This window comes from Saccopteryx bilineata, chromosome 1 (genome assembly GCF_036850765.1).
Source record: "Saccopteryx bilineata isolate mSacBil1 chromosome 1, mSacBil1_pri_phased_curated, whole genome shotgun sequence".
NCBI classification, from domain to species: domain Eukaryota; kingdom Metazoa; phylum Chordata; class Mammalia; order Chiroptera; family Emballonuridae; genus Saccopteryx; species Saccopteryx bilineata.
This window is the reverse complement of record NC_089490.1, coordinates 9,663,282-9,681,836: the sequence shown is the minus strand read 5'-3', so window position 1 is coordinate 9,681,836 and position 18,555 is coordinate 9,663,282. Positions and strand designations below refer to the sequence as shown.

Genomic DNA, 18,555 nt, shown 5'->3' with positions numbered 1-18,555 from the left:
TACTGGTCACATGACAGTCACTGCTCTGTACATAGATGAATATATTCCAGAAGACCAGTACCAAGGGGAAAAATATATAAAATAAAAATTATAAAAATATATAATTGTAATTGTCATTAGAAAAAAAGATTTAAGGTTTGAAAGATTAATTTAAAAAAAAAACTCGATTATTTTTCTTGTACTCTTCACATAAAAAATATAGGTCAGAAATAAATCACTTTTCCACTTACTTTAAGATAATTCATCCTTCTGCAAATTGTATATTTTTCAGTGCAGTTTTTCATTTGATAACAGTGTCAGCTTAATGACATGGTAGTGTATTTTTAAAGGCCAGAAAAAATTAAGTAAAATATTAAAGTACCTTGGAACATCTGGGTCATATGATCAAGGACAGTGTAAGAGGGACGTCCCACTCTGTCACATCTGACCAGTGAATGATATCAGGTATCTATCATGACACAGGTTTTGAAAGACAATGGAAAGAGAAACTTATAGATTAAAGTTTGGAGTCTTTTCTCTCAAGGGTTTGGGAAGTAATAATTGTAGTATTCTGCAATAATCCTTTATATATTTATGATATCTGTGGTAATTTTTCCTCTTTCATTTTGGATTTTGTTTATATGAGTCCTTTCTCTTTTTCCTTACGCTTGCCAGGTTTTTTTGATATTATTGATTGTTTCAAAGAACTAGCTCTTTTTTGTATTAATTTTTCCTGTAGTTTTTCTGTTCTCTATTTCATTTAGTTCTGCTCTGATTTTTATTATTTCCTTTCTTCTGCTGGTTTTGGGTTGCCTTTGTTCTTCTTTTTCTAGTTCCTTAAGATGTAATGTTGTTTACTTGGACTCTCTCTTATTTGTTCTCATAGGCCTATAGTGATATGAACTTCCTTCTTATTACTGCTTTCACTGCATCCCAGAGATTCTGATATGTTGTGTTGTAATTTATCTGTATATATCTTTTGATCTCTTCTTTTATTTCTGCTTTGACTCAGTCATTTTTTTTGAAGTGTGTTGTTTAATTTTTACATTTTTGTTGGTGTGTTTACTTCTTTTTTGCAGTTGAATTATAGTTTCAAAGCCTTGTGGTCAGAGAAGATGCTTGGTATCATTTCAATCTTTCTGAATTTGTTGATGTTAGTTTTGTGGTCCAGCATATTATCTATTCTTGAGAATATTCCATGTACACTGGAGAAAAATTTATACTCTGATGGTTTTGGATGAAATATCCTGTAGATGTCTATTGTATCCAATTATTCTAGTGTTTCATTTAAGGCTGATATTTCTTTATTGATTTTCCATTTGGATGAATGATCTAAAGCCATCAATGTTGTACTGAGGTCTCCACATATGATTACATTTTTTTCGGATTCTACTTTTAGATCAGTTAGTAGATGTCTTATATATTTTGCTGCTCCCTGGTTTGGTGCATTTACATTAAGAAGTGTTATGTCTTCTTGATACAATGTCCCTTTTATCATTATGAAATGACCATCTTTGTCTCTGGTTACCTTTGTTGTCTTGAAGAAGCACTGTCAGATATGAGTATGGCTACACTTGCTATTCTTTGGATATTATATGTTTGAATAATATTTTTTCAACCTTTTGCTTTGAATCTATTTTTATCCTTGTATCTCAGATGTGTCTATTGAATGCAGCATACTGTTGGGTTTTGCTTCTTGATCCAATCTGTGCCTCTTTATTGGTGAGTTGGTGAGTTCAATCCAGTTACATTTAGTGTTGTTATTGACACTGGGGATTTCCTATTGCCATTTTATATATGCTTTTTGATAGCTTTGTGTCTTGTTTGGCTCTTCTTTTTTGTTTTTCTGTCATTTTTTTTGTTTGGCGGTATTCCATACTTCTATTTTCTGTTTCTTCTTTTTTAAGCTATGTGTTTCAGTAGTGGTTACCATTAAGTTATTAAAAGAAAAATTATCATATTTATTACAATCCATTATCTCATAAGTGCTTCTGCACTCTATCCTCCTTTGCTACTGCTGATCTTACCCTCTCCCCTTTTATGTGATTGTTTTCACAGATTATCCTTGTTTTTATTGTGGTTTTCATAAAATTTTTACTTGTAGTTTTGTTTGTTTTCTTTTTTGTATGTGGTCGGATAACCCCCGTTAGTATTTCCTGTAGTGTGGGTTTTTTGGTGGTAAGTTCCCTCAGCTTCTGTATGTCAGTAAAAGTTTTCATTTACCCTTCATATTTGAAAGATAGTTTTGTTGTATATATGATAGTATTCTTGGCTGGTAGTTCCTCTCTTTCAGTACTTTGAATGTTTGGTTTCACTCTCTTCTGGCTTCTAGAGTTTCTACTGAGAAGTCTGATGATAGCCTAATGGGCCTTCCTTTATATGCTGTATCCTTTATCTCCCTAGCTGCCTTGAGGATTCTTTCTTTGTCATTGATTTTTGATAATTTCATTACAATGTGCCTTGGAGTAGTTTGTTTGGGTTGAGGTAACAAGATGTTCTGTTTGCTTCTTGAATTCGAGGCTCTAACTCTTTCCACAGGCTTGGGAAGTTTTTATCAATTAATTGTTTCAGTATGTTCTCCATTACCTTTCTCTCTCTTCTTCTAATATAGCCATTATTCTTATATTGCTCTACCTGATGTAGTCAGACAATTCCTGTAAGGCTTTCTCATTTTTCTCAATTCGTGAGTCTCTCTCTTCTTCTCTTTGTAGCATCTCTAGTTGCCTCTCTTCAATGTCACTGATTCTGTCCTCTATCTGGCCTGTTCTATTGATTAAGCTTATCTTATTTTTCAGTTCATGTATTGAATTTTTCAATTCTGTTTGGTTCTTTTTTATAGTTTTAATTTCCTTGGTAAAGTACATTTTTTTGTACATTATGTTGTTGTTTGAGCTCTCTAAATTGCCTTTCCGTCTTTTCTTGTACTTTATTGAGAATTTTTACAGTTTCGATTTTGAATTCTCTGTCATTGATTTCCAGGGTTTCCATGTAATTGAGATTTTTCCTGGAAATTTTCCATCATCTACCTGAGCTACATCTCTGTCTTGTATATCCATATTTGATTTCTTTTTCCTTGATGGCATTCGCTAGTGGTATTGTTAATAACCCCAACAAGAGATAATTATTCCTTTTTCTGGTGGGAGCAATGTACTGCTGAGTGGCCTCTGTGAGATTCTTGGTTGGAGTTCTGTTGATGCATCACTGTCACCTTCTAATGATGCAGGGAATGCTATTGTGTTGTTAGGAGGAGCTTGTTGTTAGGGCTTTGCAGTTTTATGGCTCTAGCAATGGCCAAGCAGGGGTCCTCCACGTCCCTCCCCCATGTCCCTACAGAGCAGGGGATCAAGCGCTGGGGCACCCCTGCCTCTTACAGAGGAGAGCAGTTTGGAGACCAAGGGGAGCAATGCAGGATGGGGAGACTGGGGTGATGCAGTCTAGTCCTTGCTCCAATACCACTCTAAGCACTCAAAACACAGCCCTGGGCAGGGCAGGGGTGCACGCCACAAGCTAATGTCCCTGCTTCAGCAGCACTTGCAGCAGAGATCGCAGATCAGGGGAGTCTCGCCCACACACGCAAAAGTCAGTCCGGAAAGCAAGTGCCCAAGCTTCTAGGCAGGAGGGGTGCAGATAATCAGGCACATCTGGCATTAAAGGCTAAACTCTGCTGGCAGATCAAGCACGCCCGAGTGCCCCATAGGCCGATCTCCACAATATATTCTCAGGCAGTTCTTGGGAGTGTGCCGTGGGCTTGGTGCTCGCCCACAGCCTGTAAGTCTTTAATCACCCAGCGTCTGCAATCATGAGTGCGGCAGAGGCCAGGAAAGAGTTCTGATCCCCATTCTTGGTCGGCACCCCATCTCAGTTCCTTCACACCAGACTGTCCTCTTCTCCCTGTTCTGGTGTGGAGACAAAGCTGCTCCAACAGAGACTCCCTCCCTTGGGACCGTGAGGAAAGAGACTCAGTCCTCTGGCATTCATTTTCATCTGTGCTTGGCCCGCCTTCTTGAGCAATCCCACATTTGTTTATTCATGGTGTGTATATTTCAGGTTGTGTGTATATTACAGGTTCAACTGGTGTCTTTTTTCTCTGTGTATAGTAGTAGAATTTGTTGAAATTTCAAGGAGAGAGATCACGAGTATCTCTCATGCCGCCATTTCTCCTGGATTAGCTTCTTAAGTGTATCTATTCACAATGCTTTTGTCCACCAATTAAGTGTCAACCTTGTCCTATTTGAATGTCCACTTTAAGACATGCATAAATGAAGCTAGGTAAATCAGATGAAGGGAAAGTAGTGACACTGAGGAAGGTTCTGAATCAGATGATCTCGCTGTCCTTTGAGAAAACTTACCCTCAGAAACTTTAAATGTACCAAATGTTCCAGATATCTGATTGATAAAGTTTACTTGACAGAATGGCTTGGTCTCCTTGATTGCAACAAAAGAAAAATGGTGGTGTGAAATGGGAGAGATTGGAAGGCAGGTGAATTGGCTATAAGTTAAAAGGCCAAGACACTGAGACAAAGGTACAGGGTCACTTAGAGTTGAGGAGAAGGGAGTAAGGAACAGATGAGGGGATGACAAGGGGTGGAGGTGAGCGGGACTTACCATTGTTCTTTTGTTCATTGGCTGAAAAGGAAAAGGAAGGAAAAAACAACTCATTCCCAGTGAAATCACAATATTGGGGAGGAAAGTAAACAGAAATAAGCCCCTCCATTTCCTAGTCCACAGTGGAGCACACATGGACCCATATCTCTGAAAGTAGGATTTATCAGGTAACAAAAAACACCTCACCCATTAGAGGCTATGCTGTTTTCCCTCCCCTATCCCTTGTGCATAAGATAGTAAATCGGGAAATAAGACACTAATGGAGTTAGGTTAGACATGCTGGGATGTACAATAATAAGTGCTCTCATGTTAGGGGACTAACATGTTTTTCAGATTAAAAAACAAATGTATTTGCACAGGAGACAAGGAGTGAACCAGTGATGAGGAAGTGAACAGGAAAGGCCCCATTATGAGAAACATGGTTTAGTTGCACTCGTCATATGACACCTGCTCTGTGCATAGAGGGATATATTCCTAAAGTCCTGTCTCAAAAGCACTGGAGAGACAATAGTAATTTAGGAGGAAGGCACTTGAGTAAAATGGTCAAGAAATATCAGAGAAAAGAAAAAGAATGATGTTTAAAGTGGATCAAGAGTAAAGGAATATCATTAAATTTACCAAAACTTTTCTTTGCGTGTTCTGAAAAATAAAAAAAAAGAAAAGGTCTTTGTCAATTTCTTGGGAAATAGCCACAAAGAGAATTAATACTTACTGATTAATTTGATTTTAAAATTAGGGAAATTTCACATAAACATACAAATAGACATCAAATCACACATAACAACCCCCAAACAGACAACTACACAGTGGCTCAGAGCTCCCGACTATTTACAGTTATTGTGTGGTAAATAAAAAGTTGGAAAAGGGAGTTAATTTAATAAAATAATATAAAATTTAAAAAATATTGTTTTGCTGTTATTTTATGAAATAATGGACTTTTATCAAAAGATTATAGGTATTAATATTACTTAGAGAGTGGATGAGGGGCAGGAAGGAAGCATATGTACTCATAGCTGCTTCACTTTAGCTGTAGTGGCTGCCCTGTGTGCCGTGTCCAGGCAAGTCCAGGGTTGAACGAGGAAGCCCAGTGTTGTAGGTCCAGGCTTTATCTTCTGAGTGACTACAGGCTAGGCTAAAAATATTCTTGGTCTATTTGAAATACTTATGTTTCTGTTACTTTGCTTGTTAGCTTTAGTATGGTCATTGGATGTTTTAAACACACCAGTGAGTCTCACTGCTGTGGCAGCGACATCGTGCAGAGTGGCCACCACACTGTGGAAGGAGCACTGACACACAGCTCCTCCCAGTGACACAGGCTCAGGGGTCTGGGGGCTGCGTCCTTCTTGTTTTTGTCCAGGGATTTGTTGTTAATTACACTGTATTTGAGTTTCTGTTTTAACTCATTCCTGAATGAGAATATCTTAATACTCATGAGTGCTGGATTGAAGAGAGACAAGACTTGGAATCTCTGACAGAAATTCTGTTTCTCACTGCCCTTCATGAGCCTTTCTCTTTACCATGTAAAAGCTATGAAAGCACACGTGAATGAGACAGGTTTATAAACATCATGAATAAGAGGCAGAGAAAGCGTTACATCTGCTAATTGTTGTTTCTGCCACGTGCACAAGTCTCATCTATTCCATAAATAAAAGTGTAGAACATGAAAACCCATGGGACTAAAATCATCACTACAGTTGAAAAATGCTATGTGACATGTAGGGACACAACGGTAGAAAATAAATAGAGGGTGACAGAGGAATATGTGACCGGGTGGTGAGCACACTGCCACGTACAGATGAGTGTGAGAGAATTGTGCTCCTGAGACCTGCATACTTTATTAACCAAGGTCATTGCAATAATTTCAATAAAACATTAAAAAACACTTTAAAATATGAGAAATGAAACATTTAATTTTGTAATTATTTTAATATTTATTTGATATTTTAAATTACATTATTCTTGATCACTTTTCACTCTATATGGATCTCTATGAAATATCAGTCATATTTAAAAAGGTCTTTGCATGTATATATATATACACATATATACTAATAGCAGCACCTACATTGAACAAAGTTGCTACAGCCATTGCATAAGAGTTACTCAAAGACTGCTTATATAGGTTATTACAGGATTAGGATTTTATCTGTGCCTATTGACTACGTTTTTTTACCACCATTTAATTCACAATCTTATTGTATTTCAGTTGTGTTTTAAGTCAGAAAAAATGATGTAAAATATTCAGAGACCCTGGAACCCTTGGGTCATATGATCAAGGACAGTGGAAGAGGGACGCCCCACTCTCTCACATCTGACCAGTGAGTGATACAAGGTATTCATCATGACACAGGCTGTGAGAAGACAATGGATAGAGACATTTATAGGTTAAAGTTTGGAGTCTTTTCTCTCAAGGGTTTTGGAAGATTTAATTGTATAATAATGGCTCTCTATCTTAGAATACGTGACAAAATTCCTAAGTTAAATATTTTCCAGAAATACATGCGTATATATTCAGATATATACACACTAATATGCACCTATAATATATCTTTATTTAAAAAATCATGTATCTGTCAGCTTAATACCCTTCATCTGACCAATGTTAATGAAACTGTGACAATTTACTGCAAGACAGAAGCAGCCAATGTTTACAGAAAAAGAACTGTGTAAAGTGAGAAAGGACGGAATGGGAAAGAATGGAAGGCAGGAAACAGAGATGGACTGAAGCCCATAATTGGAGAAGTCCTGTCTCAAAACCATTGGAAAGACAATAGTCATGTAGGAGGAAGGCCATGGATAAAAAGGCCAGAAATATCAAGAAAAGAAAATGCCTGATTTTTTCAAGTGTATCAAGAGTAAAGGATTATCAGTAAACTTACCAAAAGTTTTATTCAGGAGCCGTGAAAAATAAAAAAAAGGCAAAGGTCAACATTGATTTCATGGGAAACAACCACAAAAGAATTTAAATTTAAATTTAAAGTTAAGGGAATTTCAGATGAACTCTCAAACACATATCAAATTACACATAACCCCCCAAACACAACTACACAGTGGCTCAGAGCACACTTTTTTTTTTTTTTGTACTTTTCTGAAGCTGGAAATGGGGAGGCAGTCAGACAGACTCCCGCATGTGCCTGACCGGGATCCACCCGGCACGCCCACCAGGGGGCGATGCTCTGCCCATCCGGGGTGTTGCTCTGTTGTGACCAGAGCCATTCTAGCGCCTAGGGCAGAGACCAAGGAGCCATCCCCAGCGCCCAGGCCATCTTTTGCTCCAATGGAGCCTTGGCTGTGGGAGGGGAAGTGAGATACAGAGAGGAAGGAGAAGGGGAGGGGTGGAGAAGCAGATGGGCGCCTCTCCTGTGTGCCCTGGCCGGGAATTGAACCCAGGACTTCTGCACGCCAGGCCGACGCTCTACTACTGAGCCAACCGGCCAGGGCCAGAGCACACTTTTGTCCACAGTTATTATATGGTAATTAGAAAGGTAGAAAAGTGAGTTAACATAATAAATAGCATAAACATTTTAAAATATTATTTTTCTGTTTAATTTATAATATAATTTTTTTCCCAGAAGACTATAATTATTAATATTAAATAGAGAAGGGGTGAGAGGCAGGAGAGAAGCGTGTGGACTCATAGCTGCTTCACTTTAGCTGTAGCTGCTGCCCTGGGTGCTGTGTCCGGGCAAGTCCAGGGTCGAACTGGCGACCTCAGTGTTCCAGGTCCATGTTCTGTCCAGTGAGTGACCACATGTTAAGCTAAAAATATTCTTGGTGTAGTTGAAATATTTATGTTTCTGTAACTCTGTTTGTTATCATTGGATACTTTAAACACATCAGTGACTCTCACTGCTGTGGCAGCGACATCGTGCAGAATGGCCACCACACTGTGGAAGGAGCACTGACACACAGCTCCTCCCAGTGACACAGGGTCTGGGGGCTGCATCCTCCTTGTTTTTGTCCACGTATTAATTTTTAACCACACTGTGTTTTAGTTTCTGTTTTAATTCATTTCTGAGTGAAGAATATCTTCATTCCTATGGGTGCTGAGTTCAGGACAGAGAAAGCACTTGGATTCTCTGACGGGGATTCTGTTTCTCAGTGGACCTTACTGTGCCTTTACCTTAACTGAGAAACAAATATTTCAGCTCACATATGAGACAGGTTTCTACACACTGTAGAGTGCCAGCAAAAGTGTTTCTTCTGCTAATGTTGTTTCTGCAACGTGGACAAGTCATGTCTATTCAATAAATAAAGAAAATATCTTGAAAATTCATCCCACTGAAATCATCACTGCAATTGACAAATACCGTATGACATGTGGGGACATAAAGGTTTAAAATAAATGGAAGTGTGACAGAGGATCTGTGACTGGGGTGGGAGCACACTGTCATGTACAGATGAGGTGTAATAGAATCCTGCACCTGAGACCTGCATACATTTATTAACCAAGGTCACCCCAATAAACTTAAAATACAGTAAAACACCCATTAAATAGGAGAAATGAAACATATTTAATAAATTCTGAAAAAATTTTAAACATATTTATTTAATATTTTTTAAATAATTTTTTTTTTCACTCTATATGAAGCAGTATTACATATTTGTCATATTTAAAATTGTCTTTCAGCCTGACCAGGCGGTGGTGCAGTGGATAGAATGTCAGACTGGGATGCAGAGAACGCAGGTTCAAGGCCCCGAGGTCGCCATCTTGAGCACAGGCTCATCTGGTTTGAGCAAAATTCATCAGCTTGGACCCAAGGTCGCTGACTCGAGCAAGGGGTTACTTGGTCTGCTGAAGGTCCACGGTCAAGGCACATGTTATAAAGCAATCAATGAACAAGTAAGGTGTCACAATGAAAAACTAATAATTGATATTTCTCATCTCTCTTCATTTGTGTCTGTCTGTCCCTATTATCCTTCTCTCTGACTTTCTCTATCTCTGTAAAAAGAAAAAAAAAGGTCTTTTGAAGCTTCTTTCTAGATATGTTTTTTATTCTAATTGCAGTATCTTCACTGTACAAGAGTCACTGAAAGACAGCTTGCATAAGTAAATACAGGGTTAGTTCTTATGTGCGTCTATTCACAACATTTTGGTCCACCTAGTAATTTTCAACCTTATTGTATCTGAGTGTCTGTTTTAACTCAGGTCTGAATGAAGCTGAGTGAATCAGATGAAGGGAAAGAAATGACAGGGAGGGAGGTTCTGAGTCAAGTGACCCGAGCTGTCCTTGTAGAAAACTTACACTCAGAAACTTTAAAAGTTTCTAAATTTCCAGATATCTTAGTGATAAAATTCATTTGACTGAAATGCCCTGTTCATTGATTGTGAGAAGTGAAATGGTAGGTAATCATGAGAGAAATTGAAAAGTAAAGGAAGATGGGTAATCTGAGTTAAAAAGGTAAAGACACTGAGACAAAAGGCAGATGGTCACTGAGACAGAAGACAAGGGACTAAGGATCAGATGAGAGAATGACCAGGGAGGAGGATAAGGGCACTTACCTCTCTTGGGTTCACTCTCAGCTGAAAAGGAAAAGGAAGAAATAAACCACTCATTCCAAGTGAGAACACAATATCGGGTAAAGAAGAACACACAATGCGTCCCCTTTCCTAGATCACAGAGGAGCTCACACTGACTCAGATCTGTGAAGGTCGGAACCACCGGGTTCCAAGAGGACCTGTCACGTCAGAGGCAGTGCTGTGTCCTCCTCTGTCCCCTGTGCCCCAGACACTAAGTCAGGAAGTAAAAGGATGATGGAGTCAAGTCAGACATTTTGGAATGTGCCACACTAAGCATTCCCCTGTCACTGCACTGTCACCTTTTTCAGATAAAATTTTTTCACACATGAGACAGAAACTTAAGCAGTGATTGGAAGCGTATAGTAGAGGCACCTATCTTGATAAAGTCTAATTTTACTCTTCTGTTTCTCAATTTTATCTGAAAAATAAAAGAAAAGGTCAATGTCAATTTTCTGATTAAGACCCACAAAGAAAATTCAAATTTACTGATGAAGTTTAATTTATAATTAAACTGACCGCATTTCAGATGAACCACCAACAGAACAGATCACAAACGCCCGCCCCAAATACACACCTACACACGGGCTCAGAGCTCACTATTGTCCACAGGTGTTTTACAGTACAGGAGATTACGGAAAATAAAGTTAATATAGTAAAATAATACAAAATTAAAAGTATTGTTTTTGCTGTTTAATTTATAAACATCTTTTTTTGAAGAGATTTTATTTTTTAATATTATAGAGAAAATAAATGGAAGGCAGGAGGGAAGCATGTGGACTCATAGCTGCTTCACTGTAGCTGTAGCTGCTGCCCTGGGTACCGTGTGTTCCAGGTCCATGCTCTGTCCACTGGGACACCACAGGCCATGGTAAAGTTATTCTTGGTCTCTGCTTGTATAAGTAAATACAAGGTTAGGTTCTTATGTGCGTCTATTCACAATGTTTTTGTCCAACTGTTAACTCTCAACATTATTGTATTAAGTGTCTGTTTTATGTCAGGCCTGGATGAAACTAAATAAATCAGATGAAGGGAAAGAAATAACAATGAGGGAGGTTCTGAATCAAATGACCTGAGCTGTTCTTGGAGAAAACTTACAAGCAAAATATTTAAAACTACCTACACTTGTAGATATGCTATTGATAAAATTAATTTGACAGAAAAACTTTGACTCCTTGATTGCAACATGACAAGTGGATGGCTCATGATGAGAGAAACTGAACAACATATGAACACGGGGAATCAAAATTGGAAAAATAAGACTCTGAGTGAGACAAAGGCAGATGGTCACTGAGAGAGAAGACAGAGGATAAGGAACAGGTGAGGGAAGGACACGGGGAGGTTATTCGTACTGACCTGTCTCCTGTTCACTCTCAGGAGAAAGGGAAAAGGAGGAAATGAACAAATCATTCCAAGTGAAAACAGACTGTCTTGGATGAAGAAGAAGAGAAATTGAATCCCTTTTGTAGTTCACTCCGGAGCACACATCGACACATATTTACAAAAGTAGTAACAAGATTCCAAAGGACATGTCACCCATTGGAGGTAATACTGTTTCACCTCCCCTGTGCCTTGTGCACAAGAAACCAGATCAGGAAATAAAGCAATGAGGGAGTCAGGTCAGAGATTCTGGGATGTGTGATACTAAGCGTTCCCTGTCACTGGACTATCAACTTTTTCAGATAAAAACACATGTATTTGCACAGGGACAGGGACTGTACCAGTGATGAGGAGTGAACAGCAGAGACACACATCTCCACAAAACAGGTTTTGTTGCACTTTTCACATGACACCTGCCTTGTGCATAGAGGGATATATTCCTAAAGAACAATCATAAGGAAAAATATGACTGTAACCGGGATTAGGAGAAAACAATATTAAGCTTTGAATGATTAATTTTCTTTTTTATGAGACATCATGATCAATTATTTTCTCGTACCCTTTACATAAAAGGTGCAGATCAGAGATGTATCACTTTTCTACATGCCCTAAGACACTTCATTGTTCTGTAAGTTGTTTAATGATAAGTGCTGTTGTCATTTGGTCCTGGTTTCAACAATAAAACTGAAGAATAAAAACAGGCATGTTTCAAACGATGTGATGTTTTCTCTAAGTCTATGCACTCTAGTTCACCAAGGTCAACCTGTTAAATTTAATTGTCTAACGCCTCACCCCAAAATGGGCACAGTTGGATATTTTTAAAGTCCAAAAAAATTATGTAGATTATTTAGAGACCTTGGAACACCTAGGTCATATGATCAAGGACAGTGGAAGAGGGACGCCCCACTCTGTCACATCTGACCAGTGAGTGATACAAGGTATTCATCATGACACAGGCTTTGAGGAGACAATGGACAGAGACACTGAATTCTGAAAGTTTGGAGTAATTTTTTCTGAAAGGTTTGGGAAGTATTAATTGCGTGTTAATTGGACCTTATACTTGGAATACTTCATAAAGGTGGTAACTTTGAATATTTTTTTGAAATACATACATAATCATTCATATATTTACTCATTAATATAAACCAATAATATATGTGTATGTTAACAATCATGTATCCGTCAGCTTAACATACTTCACCACACCAATGTCTTAATAGAACTGTGACAATTTACTTCAAGACAGAGTAGCCATTGTCTACAGGGAAATAATTGTGTAAAATGACAAAAGGAAGAATGAGAAAGGATGGATGGTAAGAAATAGAATTCAGACAGAGCTACAAATGGAAGAAATGCTGTCTCAGACAGGGGGTGAGGACAGTGGACATCCAGGAGGAGCACAGGCCAACGGGAAGGCACTTGGATAAAAAGGCAGGAAATGTCAAAGGGAGACATAAACCAGATGATTTCAAGGGGATCAAAAGTAAGGGAATATCAGTAATTTTACCTATTTTTTCTTTAACATGTCCTGAAAAAAATAAAAAAGAAAAGGTTAATGTTAATTTTATGGCAAACAACCTACAGACAATTAAATTTTACTGTTAATTTAAAATTTAAAATTAGTTTAATTTTAGATGAAGACACAAACACATGACAAATCACACATGCCCACCCCAAACACACACCTACACACGGCCTCAGAGCTCACTACTGTCCACAGGTGGTCTACAGTAATAAAGAGGTGGAAAGGGAGTTATTTTAATAAAATAATAGAAAATTATTAAAATATGAATTTTGTTGTGTAATTATAATTTTTCATTTTTTTATTTTATTTATTCATTTTTGGAGAGGAGAGAGAGACAGTGAGAGAGAAGGGGGGAGGAGCTGGAAGTATCAACTCCCATATGTGCCTTGACCAGGCAAGCCCAGGGTTTCGAACTGGCAACCTCAGCATTTCCAGGTCGATGCTTTATCTACTGCGCCACCACAGGTCAGGCGTGTAATTAAATTTTTTAAAAATAATTTAAAATTTGTTAACATTACATAAAGAAGGGGTGAGAGGCAGGAGGGAAGGATGTGGTCTCATAGCTGCTTCACTTGAGCTATAGCTGCTGCCCTGGGTGCCGTGTCCGGGCAAGTCCAGGGTCGAACTGGCAACCTTGGTGTTCCAGGTCCATGCTCTGTCCATGGGGCCACTACAGGCGAGGCTGAAAATATTCTTGTTCTATTTGAAATATTTATGTTTCTGTTACTCTGTTTGTTTGCTTAGTATGGTCATTGGATATTTTAAACACATCAGTGAGTCTCACTGCTGTGGCAGCGACATGGTGCAGAGTGGCCACCACACTGTGGAAGGAGCACAGACACACAGCTCCTCCCAGTGACACAGGCTCAGGGGTATGGGTGCTGTGTCCTCCATGTTTTTTTACACAGATAGATTTTTAACCACACACTATATGAATATCTGTTATATCTGATCCTGAATGAAGACTATCTAAATACTCATGGCTGCCTAATTTAGGAGAGAGAAAAAACTGGGATTCTCTGACAGAGATACTGTTTGTTTCTGGATTTTACTGTGCCTGTCACTTAACCTAGAAATTGAATCCAAGCACACATACAAGAGACAGGTTTCCTAAACACTGTAAATAAGATTCAGCTAAAGCGAACACCTGCTAATGTTGTTTCTGCAAAGTGGACAAGTCTCATCTATTCCATGAATAAAGAATATACCTTGAAAATCCATTCCACTAAAGTCATCACTGCAATTTAAAAAATACCATGTGATATGTAGGGACATAAAAATTTAAAATAAATAAAAGGAGACAGATGGATATGTGACTGGGGTAGTGACCACACTGCCACGTACAGAAGAGGTGTGATACAATTCTGCATTTGCCACCTGGAGACTTTTATTAACCAAGATCACCCCAATAAATTCAGTAAAATTATAAAAACTATTTTAAATAGTGTAGAAAGTATATTATTGAATTATGTAAAAATTTTAAAATATTTATTCTGATATTTTTAAATAAAATTATTTTTGATCCCTATTAACTCTATGTGGACCACTATGAGATATGTGTCATATTTAAAATGGCCTTTGAATGTGTGTATGTGTGTGTGTGTGTGTGTGTATATATATATGTATATATATATATTTATATACACATTATATATATGTATATATTTCATTCTAACTGCTGTACCTTCATTGTACAAAGTTGCTACAATCACTGTATAACAGTTACTGAAAGACTGCTCTCAATACAGGATTATGTTTTTATGTGCATCAATTCACAAAATTCTTGTCCAGCTATTAGCTCTCAATGTTATTGTATCTGAGTTTCTGTTTTAACTCATGCCTGAATGAAGCTGAGTGAATCAGATGAAGGGAAAGAAATGACAGTGAGGGAGTTTTTGAATCAAATGAACTTACTTTCCTTGGAGAAAACTTATACTCAGAAACTTTAAAAGTATCTGTATTTCCAGATATCTTTTTATAAAATACATCTGACAGAATGGCTCTGTCTCCTTGATTGCAACAGCAAGGTAAATGCTGGGGTAACAATGGGAGAAGTGAAAAGGACAAATGAAGAAGACTAATCAGGGTTAAATGGCCATGATGCTGAGACAAAGGTAGATGGTCACTGAGAGAGAAGACAGGAAACAAGGAACAGGTGAGGGGAGGACAGGGGAGGAGGTTATCAGCACTTACCTGTCATCAGTGTACTCTCATCTGAAAAGTTGAAGAAATAAGAAACTTTTTCATGTTAAACACAATATCAGTTAAGAAAGATAACAGAAATGGACCTAACCCTTCATATCACGGTTGAGTACACATTTACCCACATTTGTGGGTTTTATTCATTTATTTTACTTTATTTTTTTTACAGAGACAGAGAGAGAGTCAGAGTGAGATATAGACAGGGACAGACAGGAACGGAGAGATGAGAAGCATCAATCATTTGTTTTTCGCTGTGCACTGTGACACCTTAGTTGTTCATTGATTGCTTTCTCACATGTGCCTTGACCATGGACCTTCAGCGGACTGAGTAACCCCTTGCTTGAGCCAGCGACCTTGGGTTAAGCTGGTGAGCTTTTGCTCAAACCAGATGAGCCCACGCTCAAGCTGGTGACCTCGGGGTCTCGAACCTGGGTCCTCCGCATCCTAGTACGAAGCTCTATTCACTGCATTACCACCTGGTCAGGCCATTTGCGGGTTTTAATAAAACTTCATCTTTAGAAGTCAATACTGTTTTTCCTCCCATATCCCTTGTGCACAAATTACTAAATCAGAAAATTAAATGACGAGGGAGTTATGTCAGAAATTCTGGGATGTACAACCATAAGCTTTGCCCTGTCACTGGATGATCACCGTTTCAATTTAAGTTACAGACAGATTCACTGACTAGACAGACACTAAACCGGCTGTGGGAAGCGTACAGTAGAGGTGCCCATCTCGCCAAAACAGTTTTCTTGCACTAGTCATATGACACCTACTCTGTACATTACAGGGATATATACATAAATACCAATTTCATGGGGAAAAATGTAATTGTACTTGTTAGAAAAAGACAATATTGAGCATGAATGGTTAAATTTTCTTTTTCTTAAACATTGTGGTCAATCAATTTTCTTGCACCCTTCACATAAAAAGTACAGATCAGAGATGTATCACTTTTCCACATGCCTTAAGAATCTTTGTTATTTTATAAATTGTTTATTTTTAATTACTGTTTATTTGCTTATGGTGTCACCATAATATCAATGAATAAAAAAAAATGGCATGGATAGAAATTTTTAAAGGCCAGAAAAAATTATGTAAAATATTTAGATACTTTGGGACATCTGAGTCATATAATTAAGGACAGTGGAAGAGGAATGCCCCACTCTGTCACATCTGACCAATGAATGACATATTTATCATGACACAGGGTTTGAAAAGGCAATGATCAGAGGCACTTCATGTAGAAAGCTTAGAGTCTTTTCTCTCAGGGGTTTGGAGAAGTACCAACTGAATACTAAGGGTCTTCAAACATGGAATACTTACAGAGTTCTTAAGTTGAATATTTTCCAGAAATACAAACATATAAATTTATATATATATTATATATATATAATATATATATACTATATATATATATACACACACACACATTAATATAAGGTCTACTGGAAAGTTCCGTCCATTTCTATCACAACAAGTTTCGACACGTAAGTACATGTTTATTTGGCTCATGTGTGCCTCTCTATTTTTATCACTTAATGTATACATACTGACGTAGCAAATTAACTAAAACAAAGTTGATTCACGTTAGTCTTATGTATGAAGCCATAGTGTACCCATGCCTACTGATAAAGTTCATTTACGCCACTGTAATTTTTATAAATTTCAACAAGGAAGAAATGCTATAGAAGCATGTCTGTCGCATCCACCATATTCCCTGGACTTAGCACCCTCTGACTATCACTTGTTTTTGTCCTTACAAAATTTTTTGAAGGGCAAAGAATTCAAAAATGATGAAGATATCAAACAAGCACTGGTTCAATTTTTTTCATGAACAGATAAAATATTTTTCAAAAATGGGATATAAAAATTGCCCTCATGCTGGCAAGAAATCATTACTAATAATGGCAATTATATTATTTAATAAAGTTTATTGATGGTACAAAAAATTTGTATTTTGTTTTAATTCCAAAAATGGACAGAACTTTCAGGTAGACCTTATATAAAGGTATAATATATGTATATAAAAGAAATCATGTATCTGTCAGCTTGATACCCTTCATCTCAGTAATGTCTTAATGTAACCGTGACAATTTAGTGCAAGGCAGAAGCAGCCAATGTTTACAGAGAAATAACTTTGTAAAATGAGAAATGATGAAATAGGAAGGAATGTAAAATAAGAGTCAGAAATGTACAGAGTTCTAAATGGGAAAAGCCCTGCCTCAAGAAGGTGGGACCAGGGGAGACAGCAGACTCCCAGGAGGCTGACCAGTCAAAGGAAAACACTTGGGTAAAATGCTGGAAATATCACAGGGTGAATTTCAGAAATTTTACCAAATGCATTTTAAATTTTTCTGAAAAAGGAAAAGAAGGTCATGCCAATTTCTTGGAAATAACCCACAAAGAGAATTGAAATTTACTTATTAATTAAAATTTAAAATGAACCTAACCATGTTTCAAATGAACACAGAAACACAAGTCATATCACACATGGCCCCACAATCACACACCTGCACACTGGCTCAGAACTCACTATTTTCTGCAGGCATTTCACAGCAAATAAAAAGGTGGAAAATGGAGTTAATTAATTTTATTTGTTTATTTATTTATTTTAGTGAGGTGAGAAAAAAAGAAAGGGTGAGAGATGGGGGGAGGAGTAGGCAACATCAACTCCCATATGGGCCTTGACCAGACAAGCCCAGGGTTTCGAACTGGTGACCTCAGCGTTCCAGGTCCGCACTTTATCCACTGCGCCACCACAGATCAGGCATTTTTATTTTACTTGTTAATTTATTTATTTTGGAGTTAATTTTGTAAAATAATATAAAAATTAAAAATAATTGTTTTGTTTTCAAAAAGGAATTTATTTATTAGTATTATTGTGAGAAGAAATGGGAGGCAGGAGCGCAGTATGTGGATGGACAGTTGTTTCACTTTAGCTGTCGCTGCTGCCCTGTGTGCCGTGTCGGGGCAACTCCAGGGTCGAACTGGCAACCTCAGTGTTCTAGGTCAACACTTTATCCACGGGGTCACCACAGGCTAGGCTTAAAGTATTCTTGGTCTATTTGCGATATTTATGTTTCTGTTATTCCATTTGTAAGCTTTAGTATGATCATTAGTTGCTTTTAAACACATTAGTGAGTTTCACTGCTGCGGCAGCGACATCATGCAGAGTGACCGCCACACTGTGGAAGGAGCACTGACACACAGCTCCACCCAGTGACACAGGCTCAGGTGTCTGGGGGCTGCATCCTCCATGTTCTTCTCCATGAACTCTTTTAACCATAGTATGTTTAACTTTCTCTTTTAATTCATTCCTGAATGAAGAATATCTTAATACTCA

The 18,555-nt window shown here is 37.8% G+C and overlaps 1 protein-coding gene and 1 long non-coding RNA gene across 2 annotated transcripts in view; both read right to left on the bottom strand.

The window, feature by feature from the left end:
• Positions 1 to 18,555, bottom strand: part of LOC136319150 (uncharacterized) — a 348,276-nt gene that overhangs the window by 196,233 nt on the left and 133,488 nt on the right. The gene's annotated exons all lie outside the window — the stretch shown is intronic.
• The window catches only part of LOC136324695 (uncharacterized), an 87,298-nt gene that overhangs the window by 44,643 nt on the left and 24,100 nt on the right, over positions 1 to 18,555 (bottom strand). Inside the window, exon 3 of the long non-coding RNA XR_010729130.1 lies at positions 12,990 to 13,010. This is a non-coding gene — a long non-coding RNA (uncharacterized lncRNA). The remainder of the gene's footprint in view (positions 1 to 12,989; positions 13,011 to 18,555) is intronic.